The sequence below is a fragment of the Impatiens glandulifera genome, chromosome 9 (genome assembly GCF_907164915.1).
Source record: "Impatiens glandulifera chromosome 9, dImpGla2.1, whole genome shotgun sequence".
NCBI classification, from domain to species: Eukaryota; Viridiplantae; Streptophyta; class Magnoliopsida; order Ericales; family Balsaminaceae; genus Impatiens; species Impatiens glandulifera.
In genome coordinates, this window is record NC_061870.1 from 12,474,851 (window position 1) to 12,494,420 (window position 19,570).

Below are 19,570 nucleotides of genomic sequence, written 5' to 3' on the forward strand. Positions count from 1 at the left end.
CAAAAGATAAAGTATGTGCTGCATGTCAAATGGGAAAACAAATAAAGTCATCTTTCAAAAGTAAAGGAAACTATCAATCTGAACGATGTTTAAACTTTTGCATATGGATTTGTTTGGTCCGGTTAAAGTAACTAGTCTAGGAGGCATGCATTATACTATGGTAGTTATTGATGACTATTCAAAATTCACTTGGGTAATATTTCTAGCCTCTAAAAATGAAGCAACTTCAAACCTGATCAAATTGATTTTTAGAATACAAAATGAAAAATCTATTCGAGTAAACAAAATCAGAAGTGATAGAGGAACTGAGTTTATAAATAGCAGTTTAACCACTTTTCTTGATGATTCCGGTATTAGACACGAGTTGTCTAGTGCCAGAACTCTTCAACAAAACGGTCTGGCTGAGAGAAGAAACCGAACTCTCAAGGAAGCCGCAAGGTCAATGATAGTTGATTCGGGTATTGCTCAAAAGTTTTGGGCTGAAGCTATCAATACCGCATGCTACACACAAAACCGATCTTTAGTAATTAAACGTTTTTCTAAACTCCTTTTGAAATATACTATGATCGAATTCCAAACATACGGTATTTTCGAATTTTTGGTAGCAAATGTTTTGTTCACAACAACGACAAGAATTACTTAACCGCTTTTGATGCTAAATCCGATGAGGGAATAATGTTGGGATATTTAGCTGTAAGTAAAGCCTATAGAATATATAATACTAGGACTTTAACAGTTGAAGAAACAGCCCACGTTGTTTTTGATGAATCGGTTGAACGAAACACTGCATTACCCTTCGACCTTCATAACAGAATGGAAAATTTCAATATCTATTCTGATGATGAAGACGAGGTTCCGGTTTTTAGACGATTTGTCAATGACTAAGCGGTTGATGCTGAACTTCAGCCTGCTCAAGCTGCCTTACCGTAGAAAGTTGACTCTTCAATTTCAACTGAAGAAATCGGTCGGTCTGACTCTGTTCAACCTACTGATCACTCTAACCTTGATCAGCCAACCGAAAGCTTGATAGACACGTCTCGGATAAACCTCAGAAGGAACAAAAATTATCCTCTTGAACTAGTAATAGGTAACATATCCTCACCCGTCCGAACTAGACAACAAAATTTGGAACACTATGAAAACTCAGCTTTCATATCACAAATTGAGCCGAAAAAGGTGGATGAAGCATTGTCAGATCCCGATTGGATCCTAGCAATGCAAGGGTAATTAAACGAGTTTGAGAGAAATAAAGTCTGGTACCAAGTCCCTAGACCGAAAAATAAATCGGTTATAGGAACACGATGGGTATTCAGAAATAAACTCAATGAAGACGATTTAGTTACGAGGAACAAAGCCCGGTTAGTGGCTCAAGGCTATAAACAGGAAGAAGGTGTTGATTTTGAAGAATCATTTGCCCTTGTAGCTAGACTTGAGGCCATTAGAATATTCTTAGCATATGCAGCTTTCAAAAATTTCAAAATTTTTCAAATGGATGTTAAAAGTGCTTTTCTAAACGGTAAAGTAAATGAAGAGGTATATGGTAATCAACCTCCAGGTTTCAAAAATCCAGAACACGAAAACCATGTTTACCGGCTAAACAAAGCCCTTTACGGTTTGAAACAGGCTCCAAGAGCCTGGTATGATACATTAACACAATTCTTATTTGATCACAAATTTACAATAGGTTCAGTTGACAAAACTCTTTTCAAATTTGAGAGAAAGGAACACATATTACTTGTTCAAATTTATGTCGATGATATTATCTTCGGATCAACCGATCCAAAACTATGTGATAATTTCTCAAAAATGATGACTGACAAATTTCAAATGAGTATGATGGGAGAATTGAGTTTCTTTCTAGGACTTCAGGTTAAGAAAATTGAAGCCGGAACTTTCATAAGCCAACCGAAGTACACAGCCGAATTATTGAAGAAGTTTGGAATGGATACATGCGCGGAGGCGGCTACACCAATGAGTCCTTCTGTAAAGCTAGACAAAGATGAGGATGGTCAAGCCGGTTACATCACAGCATATCGAGGAAGGATTGGATCATTGCTCTACCTAACAGCCAGCCGACTTGACATTTTGTTTGCAGTTGGAGTATGTGGAAGATTCCAAGCCAATCCAAAGCAATCACATTACACTGCGGCCAAAAGAATATTAAAATATCTAAAGGGAACTCAAGAAGTGGGACTTTGGTATCCAAAAGACTCAAGTTTCAACCTCATAAGCTACTCAGACGCTGATTACGCAGGATGCAAGATTGATAGAAAGAGTACAAGTGGAACCTGTCAGTTCCTAGGTGACCAGCTAGTTACCTGGAGCAGCAAGAAACAGACTTCAGTTGCAACATCAACCGCAGAGGCAGAGTATATAGCAGCCGGAAGCTGCTGTGCACAACTCCTCTGGATTCAACAACAACTAAGGGACTTTGGTGTAGAAGCCAAGGAATCTCCAATATTCTGTGACAACACCAGCGCGATAGCAATCACATATAATCCGGTGTTGCACTCAAGAACAAAGCACATTGATATAAGACATCATTTCATCCAGGAGCATGTTCAGGAGAAACACATCCAGTTGGAATACGTCTCGACAGAGCAACAAGTAGCCGACATCTTCACGAAACCGCTACAGGAAGCTAAGTTTTCTCATTTCAGAAATATTCTAGGAATTACTGATGTTAAGCAACTTATATCATGATCATACATGCATATTGCTTACATACGTAATAATGAAATACCGGGATATGTGTTCAGGGAGAAGCTCTCGCTTCTCAAACCATATTCAAATAGGCCATTGAAAATTCAAGAATACTAACCAGGAGGAAGTCTCCGGTTATGCCTAATCTCCTCATGATGTCAAATCACGTGTATACTTACTATACGATTGAAATGACTTGGTAGAAGTGGATATATGTAATCCAAAGTTGAACAAATGTTGATGTGACTCAACATTTCTTCACAATCGGAACAAAAATATTCAACTAAAACCGGTCATGGAAAACCGCTTAGTACAAATGCACTCTGGTTTCGATGGATTGAACTTTTCCGGTTAACTTGGGATAGTCAACCACGTTTTCATGCATATCTTGAGAAATGAAGCCTGTAATAAATAAATAGTCTACCGCAATTGAGATGACGACACGTGTCCATCATCAAGAGAGGGAGACTCACATCTTGTCAATAGATTTTTGCCATCATGAATATCTTGGTAATAATTAGTTTTACATTGGAAATAAACATTATACACTTCAACAAGTTAAAGCCTATTAACTAATTGATGAAATCACTAAGCATGCTTAACCTATTGATCTAGCCGAACCCCTAGCTATATAAACCACCCTCAAATTCTCACAAATCTACACAAAATTCACTATTCACAAAAACTGTGTTGAGCTTAAACTCTCTCAAGAACATGAACTCCCATTCACTAGCAAAGAAAATCTTATTGGCTGATTTCAACTCGATCTACCAATACGAAGATCATGATGTCAAAGACATGTTCTTAGCCATTGAAAGAAGCGGGCTAAGAGGGTTTCTTGAAAACAGATTCATTCTCGACTACCTAGTAGTCGATGAATTCTTCCAGACCGCAAAGGAGGTGCATCGAGACATAATCGTTGCACAAGTTTACGGTCAATCATTTCTATTCAGCGAGACGGATTTCGCTAATTAATGCGGTTTGCCCATTGAAGGGGTAAACGATTTAACCTACTCTCCGGTGACCATGGAAGAAATGTGTCATCGGTTCTCTAACTCTGACATCCCGGTTAGACCCTGGGGTTCTAAAAGCCAACTCTCTCACAAGTACCAGCTTCTTTGTGAGATTCTGGGAAAGTCCGTTCTAGGCAGAGAGAAAGGCTATTACTACACCCAAAGGCTTTTCGAGATGATGATCGTTGTTACGGTTGGGACACCGGTAAATTGGTCTTGGATCATCTTCAGCAACCTGAAGAAGATGCTTCTTTCAAACAAAACCGGCTACGCTCCTCAGCTAAGCTGTTTTTGTGCTAGTCTGGACATCCACTCCGGACCTTTCATCACTCTTCATCCAAAGCATGTGCTCACTAAGGAGAGAGTCCAAGAGCTGATCGACCGATGGGAAGCAGCTAAGGCAAAGAGGAATCAAGCGGCTGGGTCATCTAATGTTTAAATCATCTCTCCTCCTTTTATCCTTTCCCAAACCGGTAATTTTGTTGTACTACCGGTTTGGTACCTTGAATTAATGAAGATCTTTTCTTTCCATTTTAGTCAAAAATCAGAAAATCCTAAAGTAATTGACCAACATTAAATGCGCCGTATCAAACCAAATCAAATCACTCTTGGAAACAGAAATATTCGTTTTCAAGAAGCATGCCTGATCCGATTTGACTAGACACACTCTTATCCTCTTGAAAATTGACAAAACATTTATGACTAGACACAAACGGTCTGATTTTTCAAAATATTCTCATTTAATGCACCCAACCGCTCAAGCTATAAAAAGGGCTCAATCCTTGATCTTCAAACACGCTTCCATTTTTCTTCTCTCTAAAGCTTGAAAGCTCAAAGAACTCCTTTCGATTCTCATTCTCACTCTTTTCTAAAATGACTGCTGAACTAAGAAACACGATCGTCGTCAACTTCGAAGAAATAAAAGATGGTCGGTTTCACGATACCATCTTTCAACCGATGATAGAATCGGGGCTTCAAAACTTCCTTGAAGGATCAGACACCATCCTCGTAGAGGAGGTGTGCGAGTTCTTCAACAATGGGCACATTCTTGATGATGGTAGTATAAGAACCATCATTGATGGAAAATTTCTTCGGCTTACCGAAGAGCATTTTGCTGCCTTCTTCAACCTTCCAACCGAAGGTTTTTTTGACTTTCAACCGCCATTCTTTCCGGCTAAGGAAGACTTCGGCTATATCTTCTCCTCTTCCATCGAACCGGTCGACGACCATGGGAAGAAAGAAAAACTCGCCCCTCACTACCAAGTCTTTCACGATTTGGTTCAGCGGTCTATCATGGGCCGAATGCCAAACCAAAACTATAACCGGGAGGCTTTCGACGTCATGATAGCCATCATCCGCAAATCGCCAATCAACTGGTCCTCCTACCTCTTCAACAACTGGAAGCAGCTCATAACCGCTCTAAGAGGAAAGATCAGTTTCGCTCCACAAATCTCTCGATTTTTGGAGACTCATCGCCGCAATCTCGGACCCGGTGTCCCTGTCGGACCGGCCAACACTCTGACTCCATTCATGCTAGATAGATGGATATCGAGGATTGAGGAACAGACACCCGACAACACCATGTCCAAGTGGATTGTCAGAATGGTAGAAGGGGATTGGATATATCTAGATTAAATTGTTTATTTTTCTTTCAAGTTTTAGGTCATTTTGTTGTACGACCGAAAACCGCTTCACTACTCTTTCGGACTTACCTATAAAATTTTCTAATTTTTAAGAAGTCTCCGGTTATTCAATATCTTTCTTTCCGGTTTCGAAATCAATAAGCATTACACTTCATGTTAAACGAAACTTCCGGTTAACAAAGCTTCTGGTAAATCAGAATCTCAAGCAAAAACGAAAAGTTTGAAAAACTTACCACCCACGGTTTTACCGCACAAAATTTACCGCCCATTGTATTCTCCGCATTTACCGCCGAAAGTTACTGCAGTAACTTTTGGAGGGAAAGTTGGCGCCAAAAATATAATCAAGCGACGGTTCGTCTTCCAACCATTCAAAACCGCCTCCTATATAAGTTCAGAACAGTTCATTTTCTACACAAGCTTTCTCTCTCTAAAAAATCTCAAATCTTCAAAGGCTCTCTAACTTCCGTTCATCACTGTTCTTCATCTTTTTCATTCACAAGATCAACATGGCTCTATGTAAAGCACCTTTTCAATGGATGTTGCAGGTCGATTTCAACGACATCGATGAACACGCCGGAGAGAAAAACAAGGTTGTGCTTCAATCTCTAAGAGATTCGGGATTGGAAGCGTTCTTGTCTGGTTCGTTCGTCGTGCACCCGATGACAGTTATGGAGTTTCTGGCGACGACGACTTTAACGAAGAGGAACATCTCCGCCACCGTCAGTGGCAAAGAGGTGAATATCACAGAGGAGCTATTCTCTGAAGCACTCGGTTTGCCAAATACCAGGTTGGACTTCAAGACTAGCCTGACCGATGCAGAATCCAACGCGGTTCGGTTGGTGATATCGGCTGACGATGAGGATCTGGTGACTCATTCAAGCCGGAAGAACAAACTCAAACCGGAGTTCAAGAGGTTGTTGAACATAATCTCTCATTCAATTCAGGGTAGAGGAGGTAACTTCGATAACCTAACCAAACTTAAGCTAAAAATGATGATGGCGATTGTCCGCGGTGACAAGATAGATTTTGGAGCTGTTATCTTCGAACAATTCTGTGAAATGGTAATACAAAAGGATGGCCGGGTTTAGGCTTTCGCGATGCAGATCGTCAAAATTCTTAAGTTCCTTAATGTGGAACATGGTGAAGGTGAACCGCTCCCACCCACTAACATTCTTAACTTAGAGCCAATGAGCAAGAAGACTGCCAAAGCGGCTAAACCGAAGTCATCCAGAACGAAGTCTTCAAATGGAACCAGTTCATCCGCTCCGGCTGAAGAAGGTTCAAAACAAGAAAAACCTAAGGGGAAGGCGGTTCAAGCCGAGGCCTCCCAGAAGAAAAAGGGAAGGAAGAAGTCGTCCGCAAAGAAGAGCTCCAACAAGCCGGCTGACTCCGAGAAAACTCTCTCCTCGGATCATTCGCCGAAGAGAACCGGAGACGTCTTTCAGCCTATTCCCATCAACACCGTTCATCCCATCCATGTCGACTCTCAATCACCAAGGCAAACCGAACCCTCAGGGAGCCAAGAAACCGAGTCAACATCAAAGGAGGCAGCAGAGGTTAGTATTCACTCTGAAAACTCCAAATCCCCTAACAAGAACATCGATGAGGTAATGGCCGATGTAGGCTTAAATACCTCAGAAGTCATTGAGGACGTAGTCCAAAATATTGTTAAGGAAACCGAAGACGATGTGTTAAGTCGTCTTAAGCCAGCTGATCAGGTTGAGATACCCGGTCAAAGTGAAATTCATTCGGTCGAAGAAACGGACAAAACTGTGAACATCACCCCTCCGGCTCAGGAGGGAAATATCGAAGAAAAAGAACCATCCGGTTCGGCGGGGAACAAGTCCGTTCCAATCGACACAACGATCCAATCGGCCCAAGATGGGCCAGCTGATTCAACAATCATACCTGAAGGGCCAGTTCAGGTTAACAAGGGCAAAGAGGTTTTACTCGAAGATTCCGTGGTAAAGGGAAAAGGTGTTATGCAAACCGGCTCCCAACCTGAGATCATAACCGAGGCCGAGGTAGTCATTTCCGCAGAAGAAGAGGAGAAGATGTTTGAGCAGCTCCTTAGGGATATGGACAAAGATGCTGGTGAGTTGATATCACCATACCACTTATGGGTCAAACTCCGTTGTGAGACAAAGCTGTCAGACATGATCCCGGAGATGAGCGGTAACAAACACTGGGAGAAACTTTTAGAATTAGAAGAAGTGGCTCTCAAGCTGGCAAATACCAATGTTATCCAAGCCGTATTCAGCAAAACCGCGGTGATTCATGAATACGCCCGGTTACAAGCAATAGAATATGCATTGAGGGAAGCAGAAGGAGCAGCCTTAACTCCTATTGAATCGAGAATGTTTGAACGGTTTCACCCAGTGCGGGAAAAACTCATTAAAAGTGTTGACCGGCTCGACGCAAAATGGAGGAACGATTGCAGACATCACTTAACCAATGCCGACTTATATCAAAGCAAACCTTTCTTTGCTTCCGAGAAGACCTCCATGACAGTAGAAAACCTGGGAAGTGATTCTTCGATACAATCATCTCTTGCCTTGGGAACTACAGCATTGCAACCGATGAGAAGATTGCAACCGTCAAAACCAACCTGACGAACACTATCCGGGGATCAGTTCAAACCAAAATGGCCAACACCGCTCAAACATCGATTAGGTCGATGATAGACGAAGCCGTGCAAACTTCATTCAAATCATTGATCGCAGAATCTGTCCAAACCGCAACTGCTCCTTTGGTAGATATGTTGCAGGCTATGGCTGTTCAGATTGGGGAGTTGTCCAAACTTCAAGTGAGCAAAACTCAAGAGCAAATCAATTATGATGTCGAAACCGCAAAGAAACTGCAAGACGAAGAAAAGGAGAGTGAACGGTTAAGGAAGGAACTTGAAGAAAAAGATCATGAGTTGGCCAAGCAGTGTAATGAGGAAGAACAAGCAGCTCTCCAAGAACCCATACCGGCTCAACCCTCGCACGCTATGAAGACAAGGAATAAAAACAAGCGAAAAGCGGTTGCAGAGGTGATGAAGCGGGCAGAACGGAACAATCGAAGAGAGATCGAACCGGTAAACGAAGAACCTCTTGACAAAGAAGAAGAAGAAGAGGACCTCGAAGAACTCAACCGGCATAAGAAGAAAGCAGTCGAAATTCCAACCGCAACTCCAAGTTCCAGACCGATTGCCGCTCAAACGTCTCGACCAAACCTAGTTTGTGGCAGTTTTGGATTCGGCAAACGAACTCTCGGCATCTCAAGTGTATGGGCCGGATGGCAATTCGACGTTGAACGACGAGACAGGGAATGGAGAGCAAGGGAAGAAGAAGAAAGGAGGCGGAAGGAAAAAGAAATTGAAAAGGGGGGGCCATCCAAACCTTAGTTTCTTTTATTTCCTTAAGAACAATTTATCTATGTTTGATTTTGTTTTAGAACTCAGTCGTTTTTATCATACTATGAAGTTATTATTCTCTACATATCCTTTGAAAAATCAAAACATGTTTTGAAATTTTTCTTAAACAGAAAACCATTAAAAAGGCAAAATTGTTAAACAGATTTTTCAAAATCGGCAATACATCACAAGTTTTGAATATTTATTCTAAATAATCAAAAAGGGAGAAATTGATAACAAAAATTAAGTAAGTTAATTTTTAAACCGGCCATACATAACAAGTTTTGAATATTTATTCTAAATAATCAAAAAGGGAGAAATTGATAAGAAAAATTAAGTAAGTTAATTTTTGGAACCAGCCAGAAAAACTAAACAACTATTAACCTCTATGTGCAGGAACAGATCAAATTGTATAAACCGGCTGGAACCTCATTAAACCGGATGAAGAACACTTCAAAGAAATCCAGTTCCAAGCGATCAAGTCAAGATCAGAGGAACCAGTTTTAACTCCTTCAAAAGACCGACTAGAAAAGACAAGACCATATCCCAGCCGGACTATATTGTGTAAGAAACAAACCGGAAACTACAATTTCCAGAGATGACGTAATATGACGAAATAGACGTGTCTCGAAGGAATAAAAGAAGATAAGATCCGATCAGAAGCATGCGAGGAAAGCAATGATGATTTACTGATCTGACGTCGACAACCGGAAGGTGCATGCCTGACACGTGTCCGAATCTGCAAACTGGTTACGTCATCTTATACTCAGAGGTGTCTGCATGATTGCCAAGTGTTGAGGAAGGTGAAACGTGCAAGCAACCTTCCTGCACCGATGTGACGCTGGATTGACCAATCCCACGGTGAGAGAAGAAAGTAACCGTTGAGATCATCTTTACTATAAAAGGAAGACGAAGCGACCTCATTAATGGCGACACAAGTTACGAAAATCTTAGAGAGATAAAGAAATCTTACGCGCGATTCAAAACCGTTGTGTCATTAACCGGAAGCTTTGTGTGTGTGTTTGTGTTGTATTTGTGTATTACATCAAGAGTGAATTGGTGTAACCAGGGAGTAGCGAGTTGGGCTCGACCAGTTGTGTCATTGTTGTAACTTTAAAAGTTAGTGGAGATCCTTCTCATAACCTGAGAAGAAGGGGTAACGTAGGAGGGTTTGCTCCGAACATCCATAAAAATCATGTCTCGTGTTATTTCATTCATTTACTGCTTACTCACTTAACCTAACCAAAACAATCTTACTCCTTATATCAAAAACCGGTCCACTCATATTTCTAAAACCGACTCTTTCTAAACATCATCTAAGTCGCATACGTTGCTTCAGACTGAAACAGACGTTTCCGCCCTTGAACCCGATCAAGAGTCTGTGACAGTTTGCGAAGTGCTGAGAACGGTTATAGTCTCTAACTGGACTATCACCAAAGTGTTGTTGGTGTTGTAAGCGGCCACCCTTCCAGAAACCGGAAACACCCCGGTCCTCCAAGGGCGTCCCCGATCCTAACAACGTCCTATTTCATTACTTGATTGTACCATTAACAATTTAGTTTATTTATTTATTATTTTTGTTGAATTAATATGAATTAAATGAATTCACATTTGTCATTTAGATAGGAGTTGACATAAATAATCATATATTATGAATATTTCATTTCCAAAATAATAAGTTACGTAAATTATTTATCTTAAATAATTTAATAATTTAAAATCTAACTAAGATTTAATTAATGTACATTTACACAAATTTTAAAAAACAAATATTATAATTTAGAAAATTAGAAGAGATGTATGTTGACAATCTTATATTATATATTTTATTTGATAGGACATGTTATAATATTTATTTACATGATATAAATTATATTTATTTCAAAATTTAAGTTATTTTAAAAGAAATGTTTTTCTCTAATTTGGTTTCAAGGATTATAATTTATACTATAAACATGACTAATTAAATTTTCATAATTTGCATGTGACACTAGGGTTGTAAATGAATCAAATCGAAGCGAATATTACTGTATTCGATTCGTATTCGTGAAACTTTTCGAATATTCGTATTCGTATTCGAATTTTTTTCGAATAATTAATGTGATTCTTATTCGATTTGAAATTGATATTCGTATTATTCGATCCGATTCGAGTATTCGATTCGAATTTTTTTAATGTGGGTTTCAAGTTTTCAACCGAAGAAATGTATATATATGTATAAGAGTTTTAGAATAAATAATATTTCTAAAATTAAAATTAATAAAACGGTATATATATATATAATCGAATATTTAATCGAATATTAGCGAATACCGAATCGAATATCTTGATTTTGTATTCGTATTCGTTTATTAGTCGAACCGAATCAAATATTTTTATTCGAATTCGAATCACAAAATTACCAATACGAATATCAAAATTCGAATACGAATACCGAATCGAATCAAAAGTATTTGATTCATTTACAACCCTATGTGTCACCCACAAATAATTATTATTTCACTTTGTTTTTCTATTTATGTTAATTTATTGTGTTGAATGGCTTAATTTATTTATACTTAAGCTATAACTATAACGATAATTTGAATTACACTTTTGTAAATTAAAAATATAAAAAAAAATATCTCTACACTCCTAAAAATAATGATGAAAATAATAAAACATTGAAATATAAATATCTAAATAAACCTTTATTTGTCCATTAATTAATTATTTATTCAATATATTTTCTCTTACACTCATTAAAGTTATTTATAGAATCTAAATTTAAATTATAACAATCATATAGTTTTGATTTATTTCTTAATCTATATAATAATATTTTAACAATATTATCACAATAAAATAAGATATTGTGATAATATTATTACGATAATATTATTATACCTTATATGCATAATTATACCTTATATGCATAATTAACATTATTATTTTCTATAAATACATCATTTCTATGTAAATCATAATACTATATAGAAGTATATAAATAGAGAGTCATTTAAACACTATTCCTCACTCTCAAATATTTTCGAATCTTCATCATATTCACAGGTAAATAATTTCAATTTTATTGCTTAAATGACATATGTAGATGTATAGAGATTGATAGAAAGAGTATATATTATATTGGATGGTCTTCTTACCTCGTGCCGAAATATTCGACAAATTATCATTTTGCCATATTGTTATTGTCAATTAATTTGTCTCTGTTCATTGACATTACTATCTTATGTTTAAGAGACTTTATTAATTGCCATAGTTAAAGAGAAAAAAGATCTGACATTTATAGATAATGTTTTAATCAAGAATTAATATATTAAAATTTCACACTTGAGACTAATACGACAAAGAAATCTAAGTGTTTCGAGGTTTAGAATAGGATGAAAGTATCAATAATAAGGTATATGTTTGTGATGGCTTATATAGTCTATTTATGAGTTAGTAAGATTTCGTTATATTTGTGTTTGATGTTGATAACATATCAAATTCATGTATAACTTAATCTAACTAACTTATGATACCTCTATATAAACCATTGTAGACATATAACTTACTATTAATGCATATCATATCACAAACTTCAATAACTCATGTTTTTCATTGTATTTCATATTTTTTTCAAGTATGAGATTATTACATTTTCACTTCTTGATAATAATATGTCTTAACTTGTGTTCCCCTTCTTATCTTAACCACTTTATTGAAACCTCTTATTTATGAAACCTGAAAATGTAAAATTATATTGAAATTAAAGATATTTGACAATTGTGTAATTTTTTCTTTAAATGATAAATCACACTTCATTGATCTATTAAATTTCAAATATCACAATAAAATGTTAAACTCATTAGAAAAATTGTTTAGTGTATATGACATGAATGTTAATAATAAATATTCCAAAATATACTCAATCAACCTAAAACAAGATAACAAATATTTGTGAGCATCAAAAAAAATCATGATTATAGATGTATGTTAAGGGTTCAAATATGTTGCTAGTTCAGTTATCTGATTTGACAGTACATGTCAAGGGTTCAATAACTCTCTAAATATATCATATTTTGTATGCAATTGATGGTTTGATAAATTTGGAAATTGGTTAAAAACATATTCACAAAAATACCACATTAAAATATATGTTATATATATTATCTTTGAATAGTCTACTATCGATAGAATCATTAATATAAATAAACAGCTCTTGGAAATCTTTGACAATAACTACTTTTCAAAAAGTATCACACATTAATAAGAATATCTACAATAAATTCATTTTCAAATAAACCATTCTAGAGATAAAGTAGCTATCTACATATTTGCAAAAGTTGACAGCCTTGTTCCATTGTATTTGAGATTTAAATTTATTGTTTTCTTTTGGATTGTCATCATTTATAATCTAATTGACAATGATCTTCAACATATTTATCATCATTCCAATAAAAAATAACTCCTCTTTTAATTGAACTTATTACCATTAATAATGAGAAAAGGTTTAAGTATGATGGATTTTTAATAGTCTTTTATGTTGCCTAAGAACTAAATAAAGGGTAGTTCTCTTTCTCATGGAGGTCTACAACTTACTTATTTATTATTTGTTGATGGTTCCCTCCAATGCGCTAGATCTCTAAAACTAGGTTGCTACATTGGTTGGTTGGACATGACACAAAATTTGTAAGTTAATGTTTCCTCTAACAAAGGTTTCTTTAAAAGGGTTATTTAAATTCACAAACAATCTTAAAGAATGTTATTTGAGAAAATTACAAATTTCTAGTGAGGTAATTCCTCATCCCACTGTCCTATTCATTGGTGTAAATTATCCAGATTTAGAGATTTTTATATTTGTTGATGGTTCCTCCTTTGGGTAGATCTCTAAAAACAATTGTTATGTTTTTCATTTAACTTAATATATTTTAGGTTATATTGAAATTTTTTATCCATTTGTATTATAATAGTTAGGGAATTCCTTGATCATATCAATACAGTTTTTAACTTTGTGTTCTCTACGATCAGATTTAAGATCTCTGCGATTGATCATCAAAACTTTTGCATATCAAAATTTACCGAACATGTTTCTTGCAAACCTCTTAAGTATGAGTGAGTGTATCAAGGAGTGAAGACACGTTGAATGAAGAGCAACACATTTGGTTTGAGATGAAAGGAGAAGAAACTGTCATAATTTACAGATTTCACTAAACAATCACATATTTTATAGATGAAGTTTTTTTTTGGGGAAAAACGACTTAGCGTAATTTCATTAAAAATTCCCAAAAACGGGAAAAAAAGCACGAGTTTAAAAGATCATTCTAGACAGGCCTAGAATGATTTTGAAGTCGTAACAATCTGAATAAAAGCTAAAAAGCTAAAAACGTAAATGAATTATCTGTTTACAATGCTTTCAATTCTAGTGAGTTTAAAAAACGGTAAACTCTAGTTCCTGCAGATATTCTAGTTCCTGCAGATATTCCAGTTCTACTCCGTGCTTTAATTCCTCTCACGTTCTCGCGAGGGCGCTGCAATCCGATACAATATCTTTCCATAACTCGTCAACGCTCCTTCGGGTTCTGCCATATACCCTTGCATTCCGTTCTTGCCAAATGTTATACACCACTACTCCAAAGCCGCACTTGAACACGCTTGTTACAAATCGTTAATGTATAAACTAATTCAGTATGAGGAGTCACATGAGGCATAAACTGTTAGAATTATCATACATCCTAATTTAATGTGTGAGAAATTAAAATTTTAATGGCAGAAGCGTACCTTAAATTGATGAATCATTAATCTTCTAGACTTTGCATGGATGAAATGATTCTTTAATCTCCTCTTTCCTTAAACTTTCCTTATATGGATATATGAAATGGTTCTTCCATTTGATGAGTAAGTCAATAGATTTCTCTCTATGTTGATGGGACGCAAAAAGAGAATTGTCCGTACTTTAAAATGGGGATCATTACCGTTACATATAACTAACATTAAGGTAGTTATTATAGTTAGATTATTTCTAATTCAGCCCCTTCATAAAATTAGAAATGCCACTTAGGTATCCTCACTTTATATTCATGACAAATACACCCATAAGCCATAAACTTAATCACATTAGATCACATTATTTTGGCTTATATTAAATATGAAATTTGCATAATTATTTATTATACTAGTGACCCTAAAAATTCCAACAATCTCCCACTGGGTCACGTATGTACAAAAATAAATGTATCAACCATAATGCACCTAAAGTTTTATGTCATCTCAATCATATGTTGTATAAATAATTTTATCAATTAATTATATCGATATAGGACCAAACAGCTCGTCGTTGTACTTAAGAACAACTAGACCCAACAATGATCACATAAATCAATACAATTAATTGAGAAATCATATCATGAATTTGTGGAATGAAAATTCCATGCAAGGTGGTCTTTTCATGTCAATTTTCAACTGGTCCTACTTGACTTTAGTTAGATCATACTTTAAACATAATTATACAAAGTGTAATGAACTGAATAATACTTAATTTTTGATCAGAATAAAAAATCTCATAAATATCTATAAAATAACTAAACTGAAAGACAAACAAACTACAAACTCCCACTGAAGTTAGAGATTATCGATATCTATAACACTCATACGAGCAATATTCTTTTGAAAGACACTAGACGAGAAACCCATTATCAAGAGGTTCATAACCATAGAGTTTGTACATAAATATTTTATAAAAATTTATTCACTTTGTATAATTTCTTTCATAACAATAAAATTTATGTCAATATCACTTAATTTGATGCCTAGTAACATGTCATAAATTTCGCTGCAATAGTGGATGACGTCTGAAGTGTTTGTTTGACACTTCTTCAAAAACGACAAAACCATCTAGCGAAAAATATAGCCTGGAGTTGATTTCATATTGTTTTGGCATCCTGTAAGATCGAAGTCAGAATACTCAATGATCTCAAGACTTTCTGACTTTCTATATATGAGCATTTAATTCTTAGTTCTTTTCAAATATCTCGTAAGTATTGGCTACTTAATGTCAAGCAAAATTTGTGATAAACAAAATGTCACCCATATATAAAACAATACATAGATGTTTACTCCCACTGAACTTGTGATACACAAATAATCAATTAAATCCACCTTAAAACCAAAAGAGAAAATTGTTATTTTGTGAAATGTATGGCATCACTAACGAGACGCTTCTTTAAGTCTATAAATGAATTTATTTAATTTGCAAACCATAATAATTTGGTCTCTCGACACAAAGTTTTCTCATTACATCAAATTATTTTTCAATGTCTCTATTGAAAAACCCCTTAACATCTATTATGGAGAAGCTCTATATTAAAATGTGCAACGAGTACCATAAATTCTCCTTAAAGAGTAATTCAATTAAACTGTATTGACATAAAGATACTTTTTTATAGGTTGTTGAGTTTGTACTTAATGAATTTGATCAATATTGTCTTGTTACTCTTGATTTTTGAACATTATCATAATATCAATAAAATCCTTATCAATGTCAAAAAAACACTTGAGATATAAATCAAATCTTCCACAATTGGAATTATTGATCTAAATCATTTTTAAATAAAAAATATTTTTTCCCCTCAAAGTCAATATCCTCAAAAAAATATTGCAGTCTCGTTTAAAAAACATATCTTTAACTTGACATAATAAAAATTATAGTCCTTAATCATTTAGAATATTTAATAAAATAGTTGCTCACATTTATTATAAACTTAAGTAATAATTAAATTCAAATAATGATTTATCCCATCACAAAATACTTAATATAACATTAATATCAAGTCTTTGGACAGTAATATTAATAGGTATTCTTTGATCATATCAATACAATTTGTAACTTTGTGTTCTCTACTATCAGATTTAAGATCTCTGCGATTGGTCATCTAAACTTTTTCATATCAAAATTTACCGAACATGTTTGTTGCAAACCTCCTAAGTATGAGTGAGTGTATCGAGGAGTGAAGACACGTTGAATGAAGAGCAACACATTTAGTTTGAGATGAAAGGAGAAGAAATTGTCATAATTTAAAGATTTCACTCAACAATCACATATTTTAGAGATGAAGTTTGTATTAAATTAATCCAGGATGAGGAGTCACATGAGGCTTAAACCACCAAATAATCATTTGTTTTGTAATTATTAATTGAAAGACGACATCTAACTAAATTCAAGCCTTCAAAAATATCATCGGTTATATTAGATATCACTCACTTTATTCCTATAATATTAAAAGAGTTTACCTATTTTTTTCGTGGGATTAATAAAATAATCATTGAATTAAGTTTTTTATTATTATTATAACATTTTAAGCTATTTAATGTTATATCTATATTTTGAGTGAATGTACGAGATATTCAAATTAACGTTTTAAGAAAATTTTCTAGAAACTTGTATAAAATATTGCAGAAATTGAATAAAAAATAAATGTACATAACTAAATATGATCAAATTCTCATCATTTGATTTTTATAGTACCCACAAATAATAGTGCACCACATTTTCCTGTTTATGTTAATTTATTGTGTTTCTTGGCATTTTTTATTCATTTGATATAACAACATTTTTAATAATATGTTTGTATAACAAAACTATAAATAAAATATTATCCTTAAACTAAGTTATTGATGGAAATGAATCAAAATATTGAATATATCACTGCCTAAAGAAAATTTCACTTGTTATGTCACAATTTAAATTCCAACAGTTATATAATTTTAACTTTGATTTACTTCTTCATAGAGATAGTAATAGATAGATCCACAACTTATTTCATCTAACAAGAAAAAGTTCTTTAACATAAATCATTAGATCTTGAAGTAGTTTGTGAATTCAATAAATAATGTTTTAGACTCCTATTCAAATTCTTAGTTAATTCGACTAGATTAGTTTTATTAATTTACTAATTATGTCCTATTTCATTAGTTGATTGTACCATTAACAATTTAGTTTATTTATTTATTATTTTTGTTGAATTAATATGAATTTACTAATTTATGCCACAACAAAATATATGAGAAAATGAAAAACTTATTTGTAGGAAAACACGTACTTAATAATTTCTTTGATGAATCATTTGTTGCAATTTGATTTACTGGAATTGCATAGGAACACCATGGATTTCCATCCAATAAATCATAAACTTTCTTATAAAAAATACCGACAGCTTAATCACTTTTTTTCTTTGCTGTCATATTACAAAATGATATATCTTCCTCTTTTTTCATTGATTCCCTCGCTTTTACCTTCCTAAAAGTTTTCATTGTCTTACTCAGTCTATTCTGGCATTGAATCGCCCCTATTTTTATACCATTTTTTTGAAGAAGGATGTTGAATAGTTTAATTCGTATCCAGTTATTCTCTTGCTCAGATAGTTAACGACAATTTCAAGTTTATTCTTTATCTTTAAACATATGTAAATAAATAATAGAAGAGTATTTTCTATAATAACATAGTGAATTACAAATATAAAATAAGGGAAATATTACTCATGAACATGAGATAAATTATAAATATGATAAAGAGTAACAAATAAAAGGTTTTTTTAAATATTCATTCATTCATTTTGGAGTAAATTTTATGGAAAAATTGATGACAAAAATTCAGATTATTTTGCTAGTCAAACTGAAAATCAAAACATATCTTTATCTTTAAATATATGCAAATAAATAATAAAAGAGTTTTATTATTTTTAGAAAATTAGTCACAAATATAAAATAAGGACTGCTCATATATCTTCTTTTTTTGAACATGATGTAAAATATAAATATGATCAAATATAACAAACAAAATAGTGTTAATAAGGTATTCTTTTTTATATCACAATTACTTTACGAGAAGTATTAGAAGAATAGTTGTTGATTGAAAAAATTGTTGGAGTAAATGTCTTTGGGTATGAATTTGGGCCGGGTTACCAACCACTAATTATCGCCCAACTCAAATTCGGCAACTATTTAAATTTTACTACTTATTATCGATCTTGATTTTAATTACTCATCACCGACCCTGACAGTAGAATATCCGCGAATATCAGTTTCTCGGGTACCAATTGTTATTCTTACGTCAAACTATATCTCATTTAAATCTTTTTAACAATCCCACTCAAATTCGTATGAACTATGAAACTCTTATCTCCGCACTTATATATAACTCCCTCAAATTTTACACCAATATACAACCATCAAATTCGTATCACCCATTATTATCCATTGCACCAATTGGATTCAAATTCTGATTTTCGCACTTATAATTTTCTCAATTTTTTACTTAAATGTACTATTATCAAATTCGCATAACTTGGATTCAAACTTTAGTCTTAATTATAATATAAAATGTAAACACTTTAATTAATAGATTTCTTAGAATTATTAAATTAAATTTATAATTTTGTGTGTATTTATATATTTTATATGTAATCTTAGTTCATAAAAAAATCTCTATCCTCTAAAATTGAATTATTTTTATAAAAATTAATAAAATAAATTAAAAATTATTTAAATACAATTTCATAGGTTCATTGACATATATTTCTATAGATATTTTTTAATAATCTAGAATGAAACTATAAATCAAAGAATAATGCACTTAATACTAAACACAAAGTTCCAAGATATTAACCCAACAAGGTTGTCTAGTAAGTGTCGACTTAAAAGACCAAAACGTCACATATTCGATTTTAATTGAAGCGTTTTAATATAAACGGGAACCATAACTGTGAGTATCATGGTAGTTCTCCTTAAATAAAATATAAATTCTATTATATTCTTATTTTATCCCAATATCCATCATC